The following is a 24,783-nucleotide window of genomic DNA, read 5'->3' as shown; positions in this document are numbered from 1 at the left end:
GCTCTTTGGTGGCAGTTCATAGCTCACTGTGCAAGATTAAGATTGCAACTTTTGAAATGCACAGTAACAAAAGGAGCTCCATGACAAAAGCAGTATTCCACAGAGGTATGTACATAAAAGACTGTTCTGAGATCTGCATAGTACACGTTCTTTGCAGCAGGCATAGTAACCCTATGCTTTATCTCAGATGAGTCAAAACTACCACTAGATAAAACCCATGTCTCTCCTGTAGGTACATTATTCACCAGAGTTATCTTGGCTCTTTTCTTGTCGCCTAAAATGTGTTGGAAATACCAGGGACTCTGCAGTGCTTTTGAAACTGCTGCACTGCTACAAAAGCAGCCCAAAATAACAAAAGCAGCCGCCAACCTTCCAACCTCCCAGGGAAACGCCCGATGCTCGGTACAGCCAGTCCAGCCTTGCCAAAATCACATTTACAAATCACCCACGTAGTCATTTATTTCTTAACAACATGGTCCGAACAATAGTCCATGAGGCAGAGAAGGTATGCGTCATGCTCTGGAAAGGCAGACAACAGAAGGACATTTAAAATGCACATTTCTGTGGAATTATTCTCTTAAGTACTCTGCCTTCATGAGGCACCTGTCGTTTTGTAGAATGATAACTGAGCAGACAAATCCTGAATAATAAATATTTGCATAGGGTCTAGGATTAAGGACAGCAGGTCGCATTTCAAACTAAAGGGAAACAGTCAATTTAGGAAAAGTACAGTCGCTCTTCCTAGCAATTAAAATAGTATGACACAATGAAAACCTGATACAGTCAATATCTCTCATATATACGGCCGGCCTTTCTTTCACCGAAGATACTGCAACATTATAAAACAAACCGCCCCGGACTTGCTATCGACCAACATAATCACACTGATGATTAGACTGCCATAATTATATATTATAATAATTATTACAGCCATGGCGGAATATCCTCTCGGGATTGCACTTCCCATTACACAAATGTTAAAGTAGGCACTACACTTCCAATTCCAATTAAAATAAATATGGATACATACAAATAAAATGACCAAAAAATAAATATGGATAAATAGAGATGGAAATATTAAAAAAATTAATACCATGAAACCGGGAGCCCTAATTATACAACAAGTAGGACACATGAGAGAGGCTAAAGGAGCAGTGGAAAGGCATATGAATGTGGACTGGCAGAGGTACTAAGTGAAGAAAATGTTTTTTTTTGTTAAATAATCAACGTTATTAAAGACTTTCAAAGCAGAGTGGAAGGGAATGTGTGTGTTTTTGCCTGTGTATGTAACCTTCTTTGTGAAATCCTACACATTCCTCACCATACCAGACTGAAAGCACCTGTACACAATTATTTTTCAGAAAATATATTTATTAGGGTGGTGTAACACCCCAAACCCATGACCCCCCCAGAGCTACGCCCCCTGCAGACACCATAAAAAGGAAGTTACAACAGTAAGCAGGTAATGCAACTCATAACCCTCGAATGTAACAGACACCTTATGCCTTTAACCCCTTGTGTGTGTGTTGGACGGCCGGGAGCTGTGTGTGTCTGTATGTTTTAGATTGTACCACATGCAAAAGAGTTTTTGTGAGCATCCAGGAACATTACTGGAATGTATCTTTTTCGTTTATCGTTTGGATTCACAGTTGACAGTAGTGTGATGTACTTAGAGCTGCTCTGTTTGTAGTTTTGTATTTACTTACAATTGGTTTGTGTTTTTTTTGTCAAAAAATGTGATGGAGTTGTGTGTGGAATGTTGCTTGTCTGGCGATGTGCGTGGACTGGTACATGGCTGGCAGTGTGCCTGTACTGGTGCTTGGCTAGCAGTGTGCATGGACTGGCAGTGTGTGTGAGCTGGCGCTTGGCTGGCGGTGTGTGTAAGCTGGGGGGGTGTGAGCAGTGACTTGGTTCTGGTCACTACACATAGTGCTAGCCAAACCCCAGTCCACACACTCCGTCAGCCGGTGTGGATGCTGTGTTAGGCATGTGGGTGTATGAAAGTGATGGGTCCTTGATTGGCACTGTCTGTTGATGTGATTGTTGTAATGTGATGGGTGGGGATGGCACTCGAATGGTCTTGTGTGTGTCACATATGAAAGGTGTGTGAATGGGCTGTAATGTGGCTAGTGCCTTGATGCAGCTTTAAAGCTCACGAGCTGTGAATCATCGCTTTATTTATTTGACCTTTCAATTCTTAATAGTACATTTCATGTTTGTGAAATCTCTTGTTAATAAAATTTCATATATTGAACCATAACTCACTCTCCTGTCAAACCCAAACAGTAGCTGAATGTAGTTCTTAAATAAATGGTTGTGTAGGAATAATTGTCTTTCACTGCCAGGATGTGCATTGTCTTTACATTATCTCTTGTGGTGAATGTTGTAGTGTGCTGGGCCCTCAGGTTGTGGTGTGAATGGTTTTGTGTTTCACACATATGAAAGGAGTGTGAATTGCCCTTAAAGTGGTTGGTGCCTTGTTGCGGCTTCACAGCTCACGAGCTGTGAGTCATTGGTTCAATTTTTGTTAGGACTTGCACTCACACACACACGCTTCTTGCTGCACCCTCACAAAATAAATCAGCATGTAAAAAGGACGATGAAACCTGTCATGAATGTGTTTACAGCACAGCAATTCCCTGTAACTTGTGAGGAAGACTACATTGCATCTTTGTTTATATTGATAAAAGCAAGTGTTGTTCCATTTGTGAACTGTGTGCCAAGTGGATTATGGAGATATCGAATTCCTTCATATGAATCATCAGAAGTGTTTGATGACTCATCACCAGCATGTGTCTGATGACTCATCACCCGAATTCCTTCATATGAATCATCAGACGTGATTGATGACTCATCATCAGCATGTGTCTGATGACTCATCACCAGTCTATAAATAGGACTGCCAAGGTGTTTCCTGTGCATGGCTTCGAGTCTTCCTTTGCTCGCAGGTGTTCCCGGTTCCGATGGAGTTCTCGAGATTTTTTTCTGGAGTTGTCATTTCATTGCGAGGCTTCATCGGAGCTTCCCTCTTGGGAGCAGATTACTTTAGCAGCGGCTGAAGAATTTATGAACAGTATTCCATCTCCCTCAAATGATCGAAAACATTCCAGGAGAAGTCGGTTCATGAGTAATCCCTCTCTCATTCCCCTGTTTTTAACCTTCTTGAGGTTAGTGATCTTTTGGTGCATTATGAAAACATTTGTTGATACTGAGAAAACCGTGATACATGACTATTTTCCAAAGATTGAGAAGTATTTTTAAAGGCAGCATTGAAGTTAAGTGTTGTGAACTCCTGAAAGCATCACTCGATATCTATGCAAAATTAGACGTTTATTCTGATTATTTTTGAAGCGAGTCTATTGTGTGAAAACGAATAACAAAAGACAAAATCATAAGTTTGATTTCATACCAATTTTGTTGTGGTTACAAAAGCATGTTTAATAGTTGAGCATTCAAGTGCTAAAAATTATTTTGATTTTGCTGACAGGCTTGGTGATTGCTCAATTGAATGCTAATAAGTATTGTTATTTTGCTGAAAGACTCTGTGATATTTGTAGTTCTTTTGTTTTTTATTTGTTTTTGGTCTCAGAAATTCATGCACCAAACTCTGAGGCAACTTTCTTAGAATAACAGTGACACTCCTTTGTGAACCAGTGTTTTTGTTTCTCTTCCCTTCCTGAATCCCTGTTCCCTATCCCCTTCCCCCAGAGACTATTCGCTTGTTCCCTGTTCAGTTCAGATACGAGAGAATAGTGTTTAGGGGTGAGGGTTTTATTCTCTTCGCTCCCGCAGAACCTGGAATTCAGGTGAGTGGACATTGTCTTGTCAGTTTTTGACCTATCAATTATTAACAATGCATTTCATTTTTGTGAAATGTCTTGTTCTTAACATTTTATATATTGAACCATAACTCACTCTTGTGCCAAATACAACCCGTATGTATGTGTACCAATAAAGAGAGAAAAGAGAGAGCTTGCTCACCTTCCCAAATTACTATCAACAACCACAAGAAGTGAGCATGCTACCAAGTCTCATACTTCTGTGATGTCCCAAACACACAACATCACTGTTTTCAAACTTTGCCTAAGGTTACTATGATCTTAAATATATCCTATTGGTGGGTAAAAACCAAACAATTTTATTGCACTTCTATTCTCAGTTGGGAATTCAACTCACCAAAAAACTCAGCTCTACTGTAATCATGCGCCAAAGCACACAACTGACATGCCAGACGTCTCAGGTGGGACCCCAATGATGAAGTATGCCATCAACTAGGTTGATGTGTGAGGGATTTATTAACAGAACCTAAGTGTGTTTTTTCACAATGTGAGTGTTTGGGACATCACAAAAGTAAGAGATTCAGTAGCGTGGTCACTTCTTGTCTAGGGAAAATTTACCAACTTTAGACATGCTCAAAATGTAGACACCCAGAGAATTAGGGAGAGGTGTGCCTCTCATGGATCCCATCAGGTTTTCTTACCCACACATTTTCCTTTGAATTTCTGTGCCATAATCGACCAGAAACAGAAATAAACCACCAATTTCCTATCACCCAACCTTCCCCTCGGTCTCCAAATAAAAATGATACCTCACTTATGTGGGTGCCCAAAGCATAGTCAGCCTAACAATGTATTTAAAAAACTGCCCCTTTTGGACGCTTTCATTTCCCTTCAAACTCTACACATTTTTGGCCCTTGCCTGTTGCAGGCACGTGGCCCACCCACACAAGTATTGTATCATTATTATCAGGAGATCAAGAGGATCGCTGAGTGGTAGGAAATTTGTGGCTCCCCTTAGATTTCAGGCTTTTCCATCACAGAAATGTGAGAAAAATTTGTTGTTTTTTAGGCAAATTTTGAGGTTTACAAAGGATTTTGAGTAAAAAAATGTGATGAGAGCCACACAAGTCACTCCATCATGGATTTCCCTAAGTGTCTAGTTTTTAAAAATATCCAGGTTTGCTTGGTTTCCCTAGGTGCCGCCTGAGCTAGAGCCCTAAATCCACAGTGAGGCACATAACAACAAAAGGGTCAGTTTTCAGTGGAAAAATGTAATGTGCCTTTGCTGCATTTTAGGCCATTTCCTGTCACTGGCACTTGGCCTACCCACACAAGTGAAGTACAGTTCCATCAGCACCTACTCATGATGAAAAGGATTCCAGGCCACATATACTGAAAGGAAAGGAGTCTGCACCAGCCAGCTGAAAAGGCAAGGAGCCTGCACCAGTAGGCAAGAAGGGCAAGGAGCCTGCACCAGCACAGTGCAGCCATCTGAGGGTGCAGGGGCTGTGCAGCAGCCTCCCACCACCACCACCAGCACCATCACAGTGCAGCCATCCCAAGGTGCAGGGTCTGTGCAGGAGCCTCCCACCACTACCACCAGCACCTCCACAGTGCAGCTGTCACCGCCGGCGGACGCAATGTGAGCCTTCCTCCATGTGCTGCTGTGCGGCCTGTCCACTCCAGAACCAGTGGGCAAGGCACCCACTCGAGAGACTGTGGCCTTGCAATCCCCAGGACCAAGAGTAATGGGCATGTTGCCCCCTCCAGAACCGGTGGGCAAGACACCCACTCGAGAGACTGTGGCCTTGCACTCCCCAGGACCAAGAGCAATGGGCATGTTGCTCCCTCCAGAACCAGTGGGCAAGACACCCACTCGAGAGACTGTGGCCTTGCACTCCCCAGGACCAAGAGCAATGGGCATGTTGCTCCCTCCAGAACCAGTGGGCAAGGCACCCACTCGAGAGACTGTGGCCTTGCAATCCCCAGGACCAAGAGTAATGGGCATGTTGCCCCCTCCAGAACAGGTGGGCAAGTCACCCACTCGAGAGACTGTGGCCTTGCACTCCCCAGGACCACGAGCAATGGGCATGTTGCCCCCTCCAAAATTAGTGAGCAAGACACCCACTCTAGAGACTGTGGCCTTGCGCTCCCCAAGACCAAGAGCAATGGCATGTTGCCCCCTCCAGAACCAGTGGTCTTGTTTCCGCTCCCGGCTGAGATGACTCCCGCCTACCCCTGAGGTGCCTGCCTATTTGCCAAACTGATGCCCCTGCAGTGTTGTCTCCGTATTGACGCAGGTGACAAGTGGGGCCTTGGACTTTGCCCTCTGGTCATGTGGCCCACGGGAACTGAGGACTGGGCAGTGTCCCTTTTTCTGTACATTTGTAGATATCTGTAATATTGGCAAAATCATTCTTCTACTGTGTTTATCTTATTACATTCACTTTAGTAAATTTGTGTTGTCCTTATATTAGTCAGCCAATTTAGGTGGATTAACTTGTTTTCTTGTGAATCTGGTTGTGTGTATGGGGTGTGTATTGTGTGTGTCACTCTCGATTTCCTCCCCGCTCCCTTGTGTGCTAGGTGGCTATACTCACAGTCGTCCTCTTCGCCGGCATTTGTGTTCGTGGTTGTGCAGAGCGTAGAATTTCACCCGAAATACATGCAGTTCTGGTTCCATGGCGGTGTGTTTCTTCCCTGTGTCTCCAATAGTGAGTCCTTTCACTTCTGAGCTCTGTTTCCGTCAGGCTTTTGATGTCGTTGGTACCGCCCCGGAAAAGGTGGCAGATTGTCTTATCATAATATGGTTGGCGGAACTTTGACTTCCTCTTGGCTGTAGACGGCTACCGCCGAGCTGCCTGTTGTTTCTGCCCTGGCGGTCTGTGTGGTACATTGGCTGATTTTCGGAGATCTAAACACCATAGTCATAATTTGGCAGTAGTTACTGCCGGCCTGTTGACAGTATTACTGCCACTTTATCACTGAGGGCCAGGGTCGTAATGAGGGCCTTTGTTTTTATAACATCATTGAGGTGCTTGTGTGTACTAATTTATATAAAATGTAACATATTCATGTATTTATTGCACAATTAATATTACTAATTAATATTACTATTAATATTAATGTTATTATATTAAAATTAATATTACAAATTAAACAACATAAAAAAATATTATATTAAATTAATGAATTAATTAATCTAATTACATTATACTAATATGAACAATTACATGATACTAATATTAATATTAATCATGAGTTATAATGATTCAAAATTAAAATCATAATCATTAACATTGATACTAATTATCAAATGATTACTATTAATATTAATAACAATTCATATTAGATTAAATAATTAATATAATAATTAATATAAATTATTAACACCAGTAATAAAAATCTAAATTATAATCATTAAAATAATCTTAATTATAACTTAATTATTGTTAATAATAATAATTAAATCTTAAGTGTTGTTAATATTAATAATTATTAATATTGATGCAAATAATATCTGATATTGGTAATTATTTATATGTTCAATTAATTGTTATTTGACTCATAAATATGCATTTTATTTTTTCAGGTTGTGGGGTTTATTGGAGAATCGGGTGTTTAGTATTTTATTCAATATGTATATTCAGGAATACTATTTGTTGATTTTTATTAGTTATGGTACATTTTCAATCTCTAATTACTTTTTGTTTTAATTTTTAATTATCCTCTTAATTTATTGGTGAGGGATATGTAGAGTTGCATATAAAAGCTATATTAATTAATATTAATAGATTGTTATTTATGTTAGTTTATAAAAGTGTTTACAGGCTATTTTCATCTGTGTTTTTATAATTTATATTTTAGAATATATTTTATATTTTACATATTGAATACCGGCACATGGCCTCATCAATCAATCAAATATCCCTCCGAGAGCCTGCTTGATTATCAATTAGTGTTTTGCTAGCTTCAACCCAATCTTTTATCTGATTAGAAAGTGTCCTTCAAAATAACTTACCAGTGGCATCCGATAATAATATTGGGTGATGATTTGAAGGAGTGGATCATATGGGAGTCATATGCGACGCCACTCACGGATAATCCAGACGAGAGGCCGGTAGCAGACTTACCATGGTCTCTGGACTCCCATATGATCCATGCCACACTTTGTATATCTGTCCTACATCCTTGAAAATTTGAGTTTTTTAATACATCTATTAACTCTATATTGTTAAAGCCTTGAAAAAGGCAATGGTGACGAAACACTTGTCACTATGATCCTGAGATGTGCCGTGGTTTTCTTCATTTCGTACATGGACTGTGACCTTTCTTAGGCAACAGTCCCCACACCCTGTGGCTGGGTGTCTTACCACTTGAGCACTCTTCTCTTCAAACAAGACTTTCTTATCATGAACTCTGATCATTGAAGGTAGCAGATATTTTGGAAGAGCGCACCATTCATACACAGCCACAATTGTTGATGTCTCTGTTGTCTATCTTGAAGTGTTCAGCTTTGGGTCACTGGAAGAAAGATGTTCATACACAAACGTCTAGAATTAAAGCAAACTTTCAAGTAGTTAGGGCACAGCCATTGGAAAAGGCCTCTAAATTAAGCACATCATTTTAATTTTAAATGCATGATAGTGATATTCTGACAGTTAGTCAAACTTTCCCAAACCAATCACAGTCTTAATTACATGATTTTGTACTGCTTGTAATTTTGCAAATTATGTTGAATCACATTCATGTACATAGTGTGTTGGAAAGTGGGTTATTAGTAGGGGTGTGTAGGTACCCACCACTGGCAAATAAGGCCACAATCACAATGTAAGTGCCAGTCAAGTTCTCGTTAAATTAATCTTTTGATCAACCCCTGGTAGCTGGCAACAAGCAGGCAGGCTTAAGTTAGGAGACAGGTGTGTAAAGCATTTAAAAACACCAATAAATTTAATAAGTAAGACACAATACACAATAAAAGTCCAACACCAATTTATAAAAATTGGAAATATTGTTCTATTTAGAATGACACCAAAATGACAAAAATTCAATGTAGGGAACCAGGGATATGAATTTTTGAAGAATAAATAAAAAAGAGCTTTCTAGTTCCTAAATACCAATGGCGCTAACCGGGGACATCTGATATTGCTGGACCGGGACCAAGTCACAATTTGAGGCTGGCTGCGATGGAGCCCAACTCGGATACACTGAGCGGAAGGCCTTGGTCAAAGTTTAACCTTTTGACTTAGTTGTTTTTCTGGATCTTTTTCTCTCATCATCGGGTGAGGTTCCTTGTCATGCCAGGCTTCGATGCAACGTCGTCAGCTTGGCTCAGGTAAACTCCTGGTCAACTCCTGGAAGTCTCGTTGATGTGGAAGAGCACAGAACTTCAGCAGGACGAACCTGAAATTCATGCTGGGTCTTGTTTCAATGTCAGGGTCTTGACTCTAATCAAAGGGTCGGTCAACTTATGGAGCTTTTTTCCAGAAGTTCTCCAATCTTTTCAAAACTTCTGGATCTCCTTCCAGAAGTCCTTCTTTTAGTCTCCAGTCATCCACAACACTAATCCCAGGGTCTAGAAGCTTTGAGATGCTCCTTGAAATGCTGGGACTATGTTTCCCAGAATGCACCTGGCAAATCCTCAAAAGTCCAGCTGAAGATGGTCGGCCGGGTCCTTCTTAGTGGGTTGTTGCAGGGGAAGCTATATTAACCTGTTGCTTTCAGGGAGTCCACTCCTTCACTTCTGGAAGCCAGGTAAAGTCCTCAGTTCCTCAGTGTGCAGCAGGTACAGTCATGTACAGTGCAGTCCTTTGGGGTACAAGCCAGGGTTCCAGCAGGGCAGTCCTTCTTCTTGTAGTTGCAGGCAGTGCTCTGAGTTGCTGGGCATCTTTCCCATATCTATTCAGTGTTCCTGGGCTGGCAAGCAGGGGGGCACTCCTCACCAGTGGGGTACAGGGTGCCACCCTCTGGAGTGACCACTTCCTGCAAGGTGTGGCAAAAATCAATCCCAGAAAGCACTATTTTTCCAAATTCCAAGCCAGGGAAAGTGTCTCCTTGGGGTTAGTATCTGGATATGCCATCCCACTGGTGGGGCCTATTTCCCTAACACTCCCCCTTCAGCCCTCCAGCTAATCTAATGGATGGGGCTCCCATATAGCTGGGGTGGTAGGATGTGGGGGTGAGACTGTTCTGTCACTCCGCCATTGAAGCTTGGCTACTCAGACCCCTTCCTTCCTTTTGCTCTGCAGCGTGCAGATCTCCACCCACCAGATGACCCATTGTCTCAATGCAGGCCACTTCACACCTCATTAAGGCCCATATTTATACTTTTTGACGCTAAACTGCGCTAACGCAGTTTAGCGTCAAAAAGTTTTGCGCCGGCTAACGCCATTCTGAAGCGCCATGTGGGCGCCGTATTTATTGAATGGCGTTAGCCGGCGCAAGCAGACCGGCGCTGCCTGGTGTGCGCGAGAAAAACCACGTACACCAGGCAGCGCCGGCGTAGGGGGAAAATGGCGCATGGGCGTCTTAAAATGGGGCAAGTCAGGTTACGTCGAAAAAATCGTCGTAACCCGACTTGCGCCATTTATTTTCGACGCCCATCCCCCATCAACATGACTCCTATCATTGTAAAGATAGGAGTCATGCCCCCTTGCCCAATGGCCATGCCCAGGGGACTTCTGTCCCCTGGGCATGGTCATTGGGCATAGTGGCATGTAGGGGGGCACAAATCAGGCCCCCCTATGCCAAAAAACATTATTAAAAAAAAATACAAAAATACTTACCTGAATGTCCCTGGGGTGGGTCCCTCCAGCCTTGGGTGTCCTCCTGGGGTGGGCAAGGGTGGCAGGGGGGGTCCCTGGGGGCAGGGGAGGGCACTCTGGGCTCATTTTGAGCCCACTTGTCCCTTAACGCCATGCCTGACCCAGGCGTTAAAAAGCGGCGCAAATGCGCCGTTTTTAGCCACGCCCACTCCCGGGCGTCTCTTTTGCCCGGGAGTATAAATACCACGTAAAGGCCTGGGAGTCATTTTTTAGACGGGAACGCCTCCCTTGCATATCATTAACGCAAGGAAGGGGTTCACGCTAAAAAATGACGCACATTCCGGGAACTTTGGCGCTATTCGCCTCTAACGCCATAGTATAAATATGGCGTTAGTTGGCGTTAGTTTAGCGTCGAATTTGCGTCGAAAAAAACGACGCAAATTCGGCGCAAACGGAGTATAAATACGGCCCTAAGGTAGCTTGGCTCAGCCTGGCAGAGGTCGGCGAATCTGAGAAGAGCTTCTGGAATGCTGGATTTTGGTTTACAGAAAAGGAAGATCTAAAACTTATTTGCTGTGATAATTATAACAACTGAATCAAGGGCAAGTTGTTGGATTTTTTCTAACTATCATTTTGAGTCCAAAGAGGACATTTTTTGCTATTTTCTAGCAATAAAGTATTCCCATGTTAGCCTAAGGAGCTAATGCGCTACAATGAGGAAAACAAAATTGGCAGTTATTCCCTCAACAGGACACATACATTTTTTTTATAATATCCCTGCTTATAGTTACAAGGCACCCTATCCCTGGGGCACTTAGGGGTGACCATAAGGGTGACTTATATGCACAAATAAACTAGTTTGAGACTTTGGGAGTACCTTTAATTCCAAAATTAGAATTTACATATATATTAAATTTAAAAGGAGCATGCAAGGCAGAGCTGTTTTTTAAATGGAAAGCAGGTGCCACAGCAGTGCACACTTAAGTACATTAAATTTGATGGGCCTCTAAAGCTACATGCCCTACCATATACTATGGGATTATAGGTACATTGTCATTCAAATTATATTTATGCCCAAATTGCATATCTCTCTTAAACAGAGCACTGGCCCAGGGACTGGTTGGCAGAGCCCAGGGCACAGTCAGAGTCAGAAACCACCAGTATCCATCAAAAAATGGTGGTAATCAGGGCAAAAAAGGATGTCTTTCTCACATAGCGGAAAAGTACAATAGTCTTGAAAACATAACTAAACTACTAAGCTAAATACAACTAAACTGTAAGCAGGATTTTGGACTCACATTCCATTCTACACCGGTGATGAAATTCTCAATGTGGCAGTTGGACTGCAGCTGGCCTTCTGGGAACATCATAGGGTCAGTGTTGAATACAATATGTATCCTTGTCTTCATACCCTGGCTATGCACATTTATTACAGCAATCATTCTAGAGAGATCGTTGGCTGTATAATCAAGGCGTCAACTCACCCATTAGAGTGACACTAGGTGCAGGTAGCGTGCATTAGCATTGACTGTTTGCAGTTTTGGGGAAATCAAGCCCTAAACTACACTAATTGAAGACAAGACTTGTGCTACCCATGTGTGCAAGGTGCTAGAGGAGGAGACCGGAGTTGCCTTTGCACGATGGCCCTCAATTGTCAACAAAGCTCGTGCCAGCTCACTCTGTTGTAAAATATCAAATTCTCTCTGCACAGTGATCTATATTAATTGCTTCATCTTGTTTGTTCGCCTGACATCACATCCTCACATTCTTCAGGAGTAGTGTATACTGGGGCTTCATCTGACAGGAGTGTCAATTGTTGAGGGAAGCACTGGTGTGCTATTTTCAAACCTGCCCAGGAAAACAGGTGCACTACCATCCACTTGTGCAACAACCTCAGTCCACAAATCTATGTGCTGACTCTGGCTTAATAAAGGAGATTGCACACAATTGCAATATACTTGGCAAGAGAGAAACTGTGTCTTCTGTGGATATGTCTATAAATTGTATCTAATATGCATGTCCTGTGTTAAAATAGTCAACTTCCTGTGGCATCCCTGTCACCCATACTCAACAAGGATACTGTGATGGTTGTTATAGTGCCTCTAAATTTCTTTCCTCAAAAAGATACACTATCCATTGAGAGGGAGGAATGGATTTAGGTTTTTAAGAGCTATATAGATGCATTTTATGAGTTTAATATCTCTTCGGGCAGAAAGAAAGCTTTATTACTCAGCCTGTGGTAATAGATGCCCATGGAGTGGTCATTCCTGATATGTAGAAGGAGACTGGAAGCTAGATTTGCCAAACTCAGTCATTTTTGCCATGACCAGACTCAAGTTCTATGTTCATCCCTAGAGACCTGGTGAAACAATGAATGAATTTGTGTCAAGGCTTGGGTACCTACAATAAATTGTCTGTTTAGCACCATGACTGATGAGTTTATCAAACACAAACTAATAGTACAATGTGTTGGTGAGAATATTCAAGAGTGCTTGTGTGTAGTAACCACTGGTCCCTCAGTGGACTTGCATGAGAGAAACATATGAAAGGACATAATACTCAGGAAGTGGTGATCACTAAAGATACTGCCAACAAACTGATGGCTGTCAGCAACAAGTTGCCTTCTCAGAGGATACATCCGTTTGGAGAAGGTGAAGGTCGAAGGATGCGCATCACATATGATTTACATATTATCATTGATCCCAAAACACCTGATCAAGTTATGAGAGTCAGTGACATTGATGTACAAGAAATAATATAAGGAGGTGGGTGGATGTTTGAGGATACATTTGGGACTGTTAAAAGATGTATACATGAGATGAACAACTCCAGTGAGACATAAAGTCAGGCGCATACGACTGATGATAAAACAAGGTGTGAAGAAAATTGAAGTGATGCTTCGAAGAATGGATACAAGGGTTGTCGTTTATGTGTACGTTTCTATCCTGGTCATGTGTCAAGGAACTGCTTCAACATTGGCAAGGAGTGAAGAAGACATAGCAAGAAATGGCATTTCGCCCCTGTATGTTGTCATGTATGTAAATGCAGGTTTGCAGTAGTTGAAGAAGATGCAGAACTATTGAATCAAAGACTCTTGGGCGATGAGGGCACTGAGGATAATCAGGACAGGATGCTTAGGCCCAGCACTTTTTTCTAGAATAGAAGTTTTCATGTGTATCTCACTTCATACAACTATCCCTCAAGACACTCCTGACACTATGGCCCATATTTATACTTTTTGACGCAAAACTGCGCTAACGCAGTTTTGCGTCAAAAAAATTAGCGCCGGCTAACGCCATTCTGAAGCGCCATGCGGGCGCCGTATTTAAGCAATGACGTTAGCCGGCGTTAGCCGCCGGCGCTGCCTGGTGTGCGTTGAAAAAAACGACGTACACCAGGCAGCGCCGGCGTAGGGGGATATGGAGCTTGGGCGTGAAAAAATGGGGCAAGTCAGGCTGAGGCAAATTTTTTGCCTCAACCCGATTTGCGCCATTTTTTTCCACTCCCAACCCCCATAGAAATGACTCCTATCTTAGCAAGGACAGGAGTCATGCCCCCTTGCCCAATGGCCATGCCCAGGGGACTTCTGTCCCCTGGGCATGGTCATTGGGCATAGTGGCATGTAGGGGGGCACGAATCAGGCCCCCCTATGCCACAATTTTTTTTAAAAAAAAATACTTACCAGAACTTACCTTATTGTCCCTGGGATGGGTCCCTCCAGCCTTGGGTGTCCTCCTGGGGTGGGCAAGGGTGACAGGGGGTGTCCCTGAGGGCATGGGAGGGCACCTCTGGGCTCCTTCCGAGCCCACAGGTCCCTTAACGCCTGCCTTTTCCAGGTGCAAAAAAACGGCGCAAAAGCGGCCGTACGTCATTTTTTTTGACCCGCCCACTCCCGGGCGTGAATTTTGCCCGGGAGTGTAAATACGGCGCACATGCCGCGGAGTCACTTTTTTAGACGGGAACGCCTACCTTGCATATAATTAACGCAAAGTAGGTGTCCACGCTAAAAAAGGACGCAAACTCCATGGACTTAGGCGCTGGACGCGTCTAACGCCAAAGTATAAATATGGAGTTACTTTTGCGTCGGAATTGCGTCAAAAAAAACGACGCAATTCCGGCGCAAACGGAGTATAAATATGCCCCTATGTGTCCCAGTGCAATCATACATCCCAAGGACCTAGGCCCATATTTATACTTTTTGACGCTAAACTGCGCTAACGTAGAAGATGTAGACCAGCACTATTTTATTTACCACTATTACAATCTGAAATGGTCTGCCTCGTGGTATATAGATTTATTGAAGCTGCAAATAAGTTAGCCCTGGAACAAACAGCTTTCACTTAGTCAGGTGCAGTTTGCGTATGTCTTGATGGGAAGGCTGAGTATAATTGTCACTATTTATAATCTATTGTTAGATCAATATACACTACCAGACTGATCTTATGTATGATTTGACATAGTATTAGAGATGTGTATGATTAGGAAGAATGCACTGTTTCTTATGTAGAAAGTATTTTATGATGTATATATATGGGTGGACAATGTTTTGTATGATCCAATTGCAGGGCTGTGTACATTTGTTTCTAGCTGCAATTTCATTTGAATGCTATTCAATTTTGGAGATGGCTTTTATGTACGCTTTAAGGAATTTTAGAGACCTGTATTATTAGGGTGATTGTACTGATCACTAAGCACAAGCCACTTTATGATTCAGTAGCAGGATTGCACCTGTTGTTAATGGTTGCTGCTCTATTTGTATTTGTATATGGCTTGGTGGAAGAATGTCTCACATGGTAAATAGCTCTCTGTGGGTTTACTGCTCATTGAGACTTATATATTGGTGTATTTTATTTGAATGAATTGTACTGTACTCTTTTATGGTTTTCAACTGGATGAATATTTAACGACTGACTCATTGACATCTTGGTGTTCAGGAGCAGGACTTATGAGCACGATATTGGACTATAAGAGGTTTTGAATACATTGAGCCCTGTAATAATGACATTTTGCATAGACAAGTGCAAATTGTTAGAGGAAGAGGTAGACTCTTTAGGATATTCTATTTATGTGGCACGAGCATGGTCTAAGGCAGACTTGATCAGTGCCATTGACGGTGCTGTAGCTCCTACAGATGAGGATCAGCTGAGGACCACCTGGGCTTGACTGAGTGTTGCATGAAGTTTGTGGAAGACTTGTCAGAGATAACGAAATATGTCTGTGTCCTGAAGGAAAGAGTGTTGCATTCTTAATGAAAGACACATATCAAAATGTTTTTAATATCATCAATAGGGTAATAGCAGAGGCTGGCATTCTACCTCTTTTAGATATCAACCAACAAATGATTGTTATGGTTGATGCCAGTGCTAGAGGGATAGGAGCTCTGCTTCACCTTGATGGTGGTAAGGATATCACTTGAGTTTTTGCCTCCTGCTCCTTTACAAAGACAGATTGGAATCATTCTGTAATTGAAAGAGAAGCACTAGTAGCTGTGTGAAGTACAGAATATTTGAGGACATCCATGTGGGATGTCAGTAGAGTTGGATATACCTACAGGGCAATCAAGCAGTGTTCGAAGGGCTAGTTTGACAGGTCAGGGTATGGGCTGTTTTTTTTGGTTCATTGTGGGCCAGTTTTTTGGTCTGCTGGGTCATGTTTTGCTGTTGATTTTCTTGTTAATAAAACAAATGCCTGCAGCAAGCTCAAATTCATGCAGTCTTCCATATCTTGCAAAACACATATATAGTCTATCTTTTCAAGTTCAAGCATGCCTCAATTCCAAACAGAGGGCATTCTTTACACTATTTTATTTACTAATGGAGGGTCCTTTTATTTTGATGCCTGGTCCTATTTTCTGTCTGACTGCAAGTGCGGGTGCCAGTATGATTCTCAGAATAGATTGCAAACTTCTGCTCAGAATTGTGAAATCTGGTAGAACCAACAATGATTCTGTAAGACTAGCTAGACTGAAAATCGTGATCTATGAATTGCTGTATATTCCTCAGTGGGGATATGAGTTGCAGACTGTATTCCAAAACTCACAGAAACTAGTGAATTCAAGGTTGCCAGTGGTTCTGATACAATTGAGGGTTTGGACCAATGCTGCATCAAAAAGAAAAAAAATAATTAGTCAGGGTAAGCTATGAGTAGGTAGATTTCTTGAAAGTTGTAACATATCTAATTCATAGGAGTTTCAGGAGAGAGAGTTGTGTTCCTGCTAGTGCAAGGTCATACTTCAGAGTTCTGGATGAGTTGACTTTGATTGGAAAATTAATAGCCATGAAAAGAGATAAGTGTGTGTCTCCTTAGAAGTTGGGAGACAAACTCATTACTTTGGTCCATAGGGGTATCTGGGCAAACTATGATACAGAAATGCAGCCTCAATGTAGAGGATGTGGTCAGATATTTAATTTGAACCTATTGGACTACAATTATTAAACAGACATAGAAGCCCCAATTTTCATGCACAAGGGGAGGCCTGCAGGATTAAGGGCCAGATGTAGGTATATTCCAATTTGTGACTTACAAATTGCAAGTCAGAGCGACTCGCAATTTGCGAGTCACAAATTAGAATGTAGGATGGTGTCCCTGACACCATCTGCGACTCACAAGGGGGTCGTAAAGGCCCACCTCATTAATATTAATGAGGTTGGTCGCAATTTGCAACCCCCTTGAGACTCACGGCACTCACAGGGATGGTGGCCTGCTGGAGACAGCAGACCACCATGTCTGTGACTGCTTTTAAATAAAGCAGTTTTTTTTGTTGTAATGCAGCCTGTTGTCCTTAAAGGAAAACGAGATGTATTACAAAACTCAAAAATGAAATGTTTTTGTTTAATTTTTTCAGAGCAGGCAGTGGCCCATATGACCACTGCCTGCTCTGGAAAAATGTTTTTAATGACATTCACAAAGGAGAAGAGGTCCCATGGGGACCCCTTCCCTTTTGCAAATGGGTTAGCACCCATTTGAAATGGGTGCTAACTGTGATTACTTTGCGACCGCGTTCGCGGTCACAAAGCAATCTGGCATTGCACTGTGACTTGCAATTAGGAAGGGGACTCCCCTTCCTAACTGCAACTCGCAAACCCATTTTGCGATTCGGTAACCAGGTTATTGAATCGCAAAACGGGTTTTGTGAATTGCCTAGTGCAGTTTGCACATTGCAAACAGCGAAAATCGCTGTTTCTGACGTGCAAACTGTTACCTACATCTGGCCCCAAATGTAGTTCTGTGACGCCATGTTAACAGTGGCGTCTCTTTTTGAGACTGCGGTCAGACCGGGACTCCGATTATCGGAGCGCCGTCCTCTGCATTTTTTGCACCACATTAACAGTGCGTTTCAGGAAGCACATTTCATGCTCCCGGTCGCGTCGTCATTACCTGTTTCCATGATATTTATCTTGCTTGTCGGTGGTGGAATACTCTTCTTTTCTTTTTCCTTCTTTTCTTCTGATTTTTGTGCACTTCCTCTTTTCTTTTTCCTGGTTTCCATGCTGTCTTCTTGCTGGTTTCCATGTTGTCTTCTTTCTGTTTCTTTTTCCCAGCATGCCTTTTTCTTTTATACTGCTACCTTTTTCCTATTCTTTTCTATCGGCCTTTCCCAATCTAAGACAGTGTTGCTTTCTCTTTCCTGTGTTGTCACTTCCTGTCTTCCAGTATATAATTCACTCAGTCCTGAACTGCTTTGCGTTGCAAACACTTCTGTCTGGTGGTGATCCTTGCTCCTATTCGTCGTGTTTTCTCCAGTTCCTGTTGCTCTGATTAGATTTTTTCCCAATCTTTTTCCTTTTTTCACTTTTGTATTTTCCTGTTCGAGGAGTTCCTGTTTTGAGGTTTTCCCCACATTATTTGTTTTTTTTCCCTCTGGGACTTCTTCTGGAGGGTACGGTCTGCTTAGGCGTTTCCTGTCAAACAGCACTGTGGCTACTAGAAAGTGTCGCCCTTATCTTGGTCAGTCCAGAACCAGCAGAAGCTCTTTCAAATCCTTCAGTCAAAGGTGAGAAGCATTGTGCAGATCGTGACAAGTTCCACATTGGTTAAAGGAGCTTGTGAGCTTCAATGATGACATGAAAACTGAGAAAGGGGAGCTACTGAGCAGGTTGTTCAGAGGCGATTGGATAAAAGACAGTCCACAAAGGGTCATTTGAACCCATACAAACTTAAATCATAGACAGTAATAGGGTTGAGCTCGGGAATGGGTATAGATGGAAATTAAAACATGTTGCATTGTATCGGAAGAGTGATGAGTATTGTGAAGAAACATAAAGTGATAGTTGTAGTGATTGGATGCAACTGATAGATAATGAAATGAGAGAAACTGAGAGAGAAGGTGGTGTTGCCTCCAGGGTCAAGATCTGGGAAGGTGGTGATGGGTGTTCGACAGACAATGAAGTTACCATGGTTCACATTCAACTGAGGGATGTCCGCAGCAGGCCTAGAAGGGCACAGAATTGGTTGACAGGTTATGTTTCGTGAGAAGCATCACTCATAACCCATGCTTTTGTAAATAAATTGTTGACAATGCCTTTATTTCATGTCATTCCAATGTGCATAATAAATGCTCACTCTTACTCTCCTAGTTGTGTTTCTGTTCTTTCCTTTCCTTTCTTTGAGCCTCTCACTTTTTCCTTCTTTTCCCTTTTTCTCCTCCTGTGCATTAAACAAGGAGAAGTATTGTAGCTTTGAGCAAGACTGGAAACCTGCATTATTTTACATTCCATTCTAAACCTGTGTGAGACTCGAGTTGGCCGTTGGACTGCAGGTGACCTCATGGAGAAATTACAGTGTTGCTTTTAAGTAAAGTAACCTGTGTCCTCATTTGTCAGTCTGCACACATTTATGAAAACACGACCACTTTCAGATAAATTTGAAAGCAGTCTAAGAAACAAAACTAAAATCAGTAGCACAAGATATAAAGGCCCTCATTACAACCCTGGCAGTAAATGCCGCTTACCGCTGTGCTGAAGGCCGCCAACATACATGGCCGCGGCAGAAAACCGATACAGGTATTACTACCCACATCTCGGAATCCACCACTATACAGACACCCACACAAGTCTGCCACACCAAAGGTCACTGATAAACTGCCGGTACCAAAACCCACACCGTCACGCCAACAAGAATACGCCCACACTATCACGACCCACGAATCAACGCAGCGGTCTTTCAACCGCGGTAATCCATTGGCAGTACACACCGCCACGCTCGAAATACACACACACTTACAAAACACAACCACATTGGACAAATCGAAATACACACACCTGATACACATACACACACCACACTCACACACTCACAACACTATAAAACACATACCCACATTACCCACAACCCCTTACAACAACATTTTTGTGAAGAAGCACAGAGGGAGAATAGCTAACACTACAACAGCATCCACTAGCACACCACACCATCACACATACAACATCCACGCACCTCAAACAACACACCCCAACACAATATTTCACACAGAACAACAAACATCCCCTCACATATCACCCACACCACATCATGGCACCTCAAAGACACCTCAGGTTTTCTAAGGAGGAGCTCAGGGTCATGGTGGAGGAAATCATCCGAGTAGAGCCACAGCTTTTCAGATCACAGGTGCAGCACACCTCCATTGCTAGGAAGATGGAGCTACGGCGGAGAATCGTCGACAGGGTCAACGCAGTGGGACAGCATCCAAGAACACAGGATGACATCAGGAAGAGGTGGAACGACCTACAGGGAAAGGTACGTTCCGTGGTATCCAGACACCAGATTGCTGTACAGAGGACTGGCGTGGACCCCCACTTCCGCCCCCACAACTAAAAACATGGGAGGAGCAAGTCTTGGCAATACTGCATCCTGAGGGCCTCGCAGGAGTAGCAGGAGGACTGGACTCTGGTAAGTCATATCTTTATTACAATATCCCCCCACCCCACCTGGATGCCATCAAATACCCCCATCCTCACCCCCATCACTTCAACATCTCACATATGCCCCACTATCACAACCCAGCCATGCCAATACCAAGCCCTGCATGCAACACCAAAGCATGGACACCCATTGCCAAAACATTTCAGTACAGACACCCACACAGACCCCAAACACTAATCACACAATGGCAAACACAACAAGGCAAGCACAGGAGTAGAGTGTAACTCACCCAATGTGCAAGATGGCACACACAGATACTAAACTTATGCATTTAAACCCCAACAGGACCCATACCCAACGTCACCAGACAGGAGGTGCCAGACATATCCAGTCCCCCCACAGAAGAAGCCCACAGTGACAACAGCATCTCTGCACGCCTGGATCAAGATGACCAGCCAGGCCCATCAGGGACCTCTGGACAGTCGGTTCCCCACCCACAGTCACAAGCCACCACATAGCCTCCCCCCTCAGGAGACACCACCACAGTACCCACCCAGCGGGCCCATCCCTCTGTCCCCAGGACATGTCAATAAGCAGTGTGTCCACCAATACAGGGCCCCCAGGCAAACCCACCAACCCAAGACAATCAGGGACCGGGAATCAGTGGCAGTGGGCACACGGTTCAGGGGACAGAGGCACAGGATAACAGGGAAACTGGGAGGACTGCAGTGTGACAGGGGGAGGACAGGCCCATGGAACCTCCAACATCATGAGAGTATACCATCATTCCCAGGAGACCATGGGAACGATACTGGCCAAGTTTTAGGAGACTCAGTGGCTGCAGGAGGAACACTACCTGGCCATGAGGGAGGACTTGAAGTCCATCAACACCACCCTGGTCACCATTGCAGGGGTGCTTGCAGACCTGGCCAACACCATGATGGACACAGTGGCACACAAACGGGCCCCTGACACTAGCATGAACGATGAACAGCCCTCCAGCTCCGCCGGCGCTAGTGGACAGGAGGCACCACCACAGGACCAACAGGCCACCAGCTCCCCACCCCCTGCAGAAGGAAAACCACCCCGCAAACGGTCCCTGAGATCCAGGAACAAGACAGATAACATTGCCAAGACCCCCGCCAGGAAATAAGACTCTCCTGATTGTCACCCTTCTGTCTCACTTTGTCACCCTGTCCACCTTAAACTGCCATTGCTCCCCTTCCTATGCCCCCTTGGACAATGCACCTGTGAGACCAAGAGACTGGACTCTACCATGGACATTCCTCCACCATCACCCCAGCTCATTGCACACACCCCTCCACTTATTAGCCCTGAAATAAACACCCTTGAATCACAAATCAATCTGGAGTCAGTCTGTACTTTTACAAATGTGTAATTGCAACCTTTCGGAAATATAGCAATGTCAATGTTCCTGTACACATACCAATGAAACACACTTGTTGTGCAGCAGTAAACATAGCTGAGGGCACAAAGTGAGACCCAGATCTGTGAAATGGAAAGCCAAAGTGACATGTCAGGGTCCATACACAGAGGTAAAAATGCAGAACTATGCAATATCCTACAGTAGTATAAGATGTGAGAAGCAGTGCCATCCTCTTACCTGTGTCTCACTGGAAGTATTGCATGATGATGTTGTTTCGGTTGTCTACATCTTCTTCTTCTGCCTCCTCTTCTTCACTGTCCACAGGCTCCACAGCTGCCACAAGACCAGCATCAGGCCCATCCTCCTGCAGAAAAGGCACCTGGCGTCGCAAAGCCAGGTTGTGCAACATACAGCATACCACGATTATCTGGCACACCTTCTTCGGTGAGTAGTATAGGGAGCCACCTGTCAGATGGAGGCACCAGAACCTGGCCTTCAGGAGGCCGAAGGTGCACTCTATTATCCTCCTAGTTCGCCCATGTGCCTCATTGTAGCGTTCCTCTGCCCTTGTCCTGGGATTCCTCAATGGGGTCAGTAGCCATGACAGGTTGGGGTAACCCGAGTCACCTGCAAATATCGAGGGACAACTGTTAGACATCCTCCAACCATTAGGGACTCTCCCATACCCAGACACCTATTTAAACTGTGTGGGGACCTTGGGCTCACCTATTAGCCACACACAATGCCTCTGGAGTTGCCCCGTCACATAAGGGATGCTGCTATTCCTCAAAATGTAAGGGTAATGCACAGAGCCAGGATACTATGGAGGAGAAGGGTGAACAGAGGGTCATACACCACATAGGTTTCACAAGGCTGTTTAGCACAATCGTGAACTATTCTTTGTGTGCCTTTGTCTGTCCGTATTCATGGCCAAAAGTGCTGTGATGCAGTTAGTTGTCTGCCATGTGGCCACCTGAAATAGCGGCTGTCTGACCTGTAAGGAGGGACAAGGGGAAATGAGGTAACTGCGCTGGCGTTGTTCAGTGTTGCGGTAGGCGGTCAAAGACCGCTGCGCAATTCAGCATTGGTTATCATTGGGCCCTATGGGTTCCAGGAGCCAATGACGATGTACGCCGGCGGTGACGGTACGCACCGCCGCGGACGTGACCGCCATTTTCTATCTGTTCAATCACTTGCTACCTGACCTTCAACAGGAGAGGACCTACACTGCAAGTGCTGCTGTGACCTGAGTCTGGAGGCGACAATGGCTACAGTGTATGGGGAATGGGCCCCTGCCTTCACTGCGGAGGAGTTGGGGAACTGGTGGCTGGGGTCCTCCCCCAGTACGCACAACTCTACGTTCCACCAGACAAACAGGTGAGTAAACTGTGTGCATGGTGGATGGTAGAGACGGGGGGCACAGGCCAGCATGTGAGGATGGCGAGTGTATGTTTTTCTGGCCCAGGGTGGGAGGTTTGTGGCCAATGAGTGTGTAGAACTGGACAGGGGAGTAACATCCATTTTTGCTTCACTATTCCTCTAGGTCAGCGCCCACCAGAAGAAGGGTATTTGTCGTGCCATCACCAAGGAAGTGCAGACCCTGGGGGTCTACCATAGATGGAGCACCCACTGCTGGAAAAGATGGGAGGACTTGCGCCACTGGAGCAAGAAGACAGTGGAGGCCCAGCAGGGGATGGCCTCCCAACGTGGAATGGGTGCCCGTCGCACCATGACCCCCATGATGTACTGGATCCTGGAGGTGGCATATCCTGAGTTGGATGGGCACTTGAGGGCATCACAGCAGCCACAAGGGGGTGAGTACAGTCTTATTCAGCTGACTCAGCGCGCTTGACGAGATGTCTGGGTAGGGGCGGTGGGCTGTGGGTTCCCCTGGGCAGGGCAGATGCGCAATGGTACATCCATTGTTACGCAGGCTCAATGCCACTCAACCCCAAAGGTGGTAGTTGCCCTCTACACCTAGTCAGGCTCCTATGGGTTTCAGCTGTGCATTAAATGGGTCTAGGCAGAGGCCCCCATGGGCATGTGCTTTTCCGCTGCACTGTTAGTGCATGTGCTAGTGCATAGGTATGCTCCCTGTGTGTTGTGTCCGCCAACGGCAGAGTGTTGCAGGCATTTACCATGTGTCTCTTCTGTCTTCCCCCCTTTTTGTTTTGTCACTCTGTCCCTGTGTGCATTAGCATCATCTGGTGGAGGAGCATTGGCACAGGAGCAGGAGGGAGCTGCAACCCACATGGCCCTGGAGGGTGAATGTATGGAGTCTGGAGGCACCAGTGGGACGGAGGGCAAGGGGAGCTCCACGACGGTGACAGAATCAGACACCAGCGACAGCGACTCCTCTTCTGATGGCAGCTTCCTTGCTGTGGCAGGCACCTCTGTGCCCACCGCAACAACAGGTACAGCCGCCACCCCCTACCAGCACCGCCCTCCCAGCAACCCCTCATCTTGTTTCCCGTGCCCGCTCACCATGGAGGGTGGGCATCTCCTTCTCCCCAGTCACCTCAGGCCCTGCCCCAGTCAGCCCTGCTGCCCTCAGTGAGGAGGCTATTGACCTCCTAACATCCCTCACGGTTGGGCAATCAACCATTCTGAATGCCATCCAGGGTGTCGAGAGGCATTTGCAGCAAACAAATGCATACCTGGAAGGCATTCATTCTGGCGTGGCGGCCCAACAGAGAGCATTTCAGGCTCTGGCCTCAGCACTGATAGCAGCCATTGTCTCTGTGTCCTGCCTCCCCCCTCCAACTTCCACTACCCAGACCCAATCCCCTGTACCTCAGCCTATCCCAAGCACACCATCAGACCAGCATTCACCCAAATCAACACACAAAAGTAGCTCAGGAAAACAGAAACACCACACATCCCACATGCACTCACACAAGCACCATACCAATGCAGACACACCAAGATCCACTGCCTCTGCTGTGTCCCCCTCCTCCACGTCCTCCTCCTCCCTCCCAGTCTCGTCTTCACT

The sequence above is a fragment of the Pleurodeles waltl genome, chromosome 7 (genome assembly GCF_031143425.1).
Source record: "Pleurodeles waltl isolate 20211129_DDA chromosome 7, aPleWal1.hap1.20221129, whole genome shotgun sequence".
Classification (NCBI taxonomy): Eukaryota; Metazoa; Chordata; class Amphibia; order Caudata; family Salamandridae; genus Pleurodeles; species Pleurodeles waltl.
The sequence above is the reverse complement of the archived record's forward strand: the minus strand, read 5'-3'. Positions refer to the sequence as shown.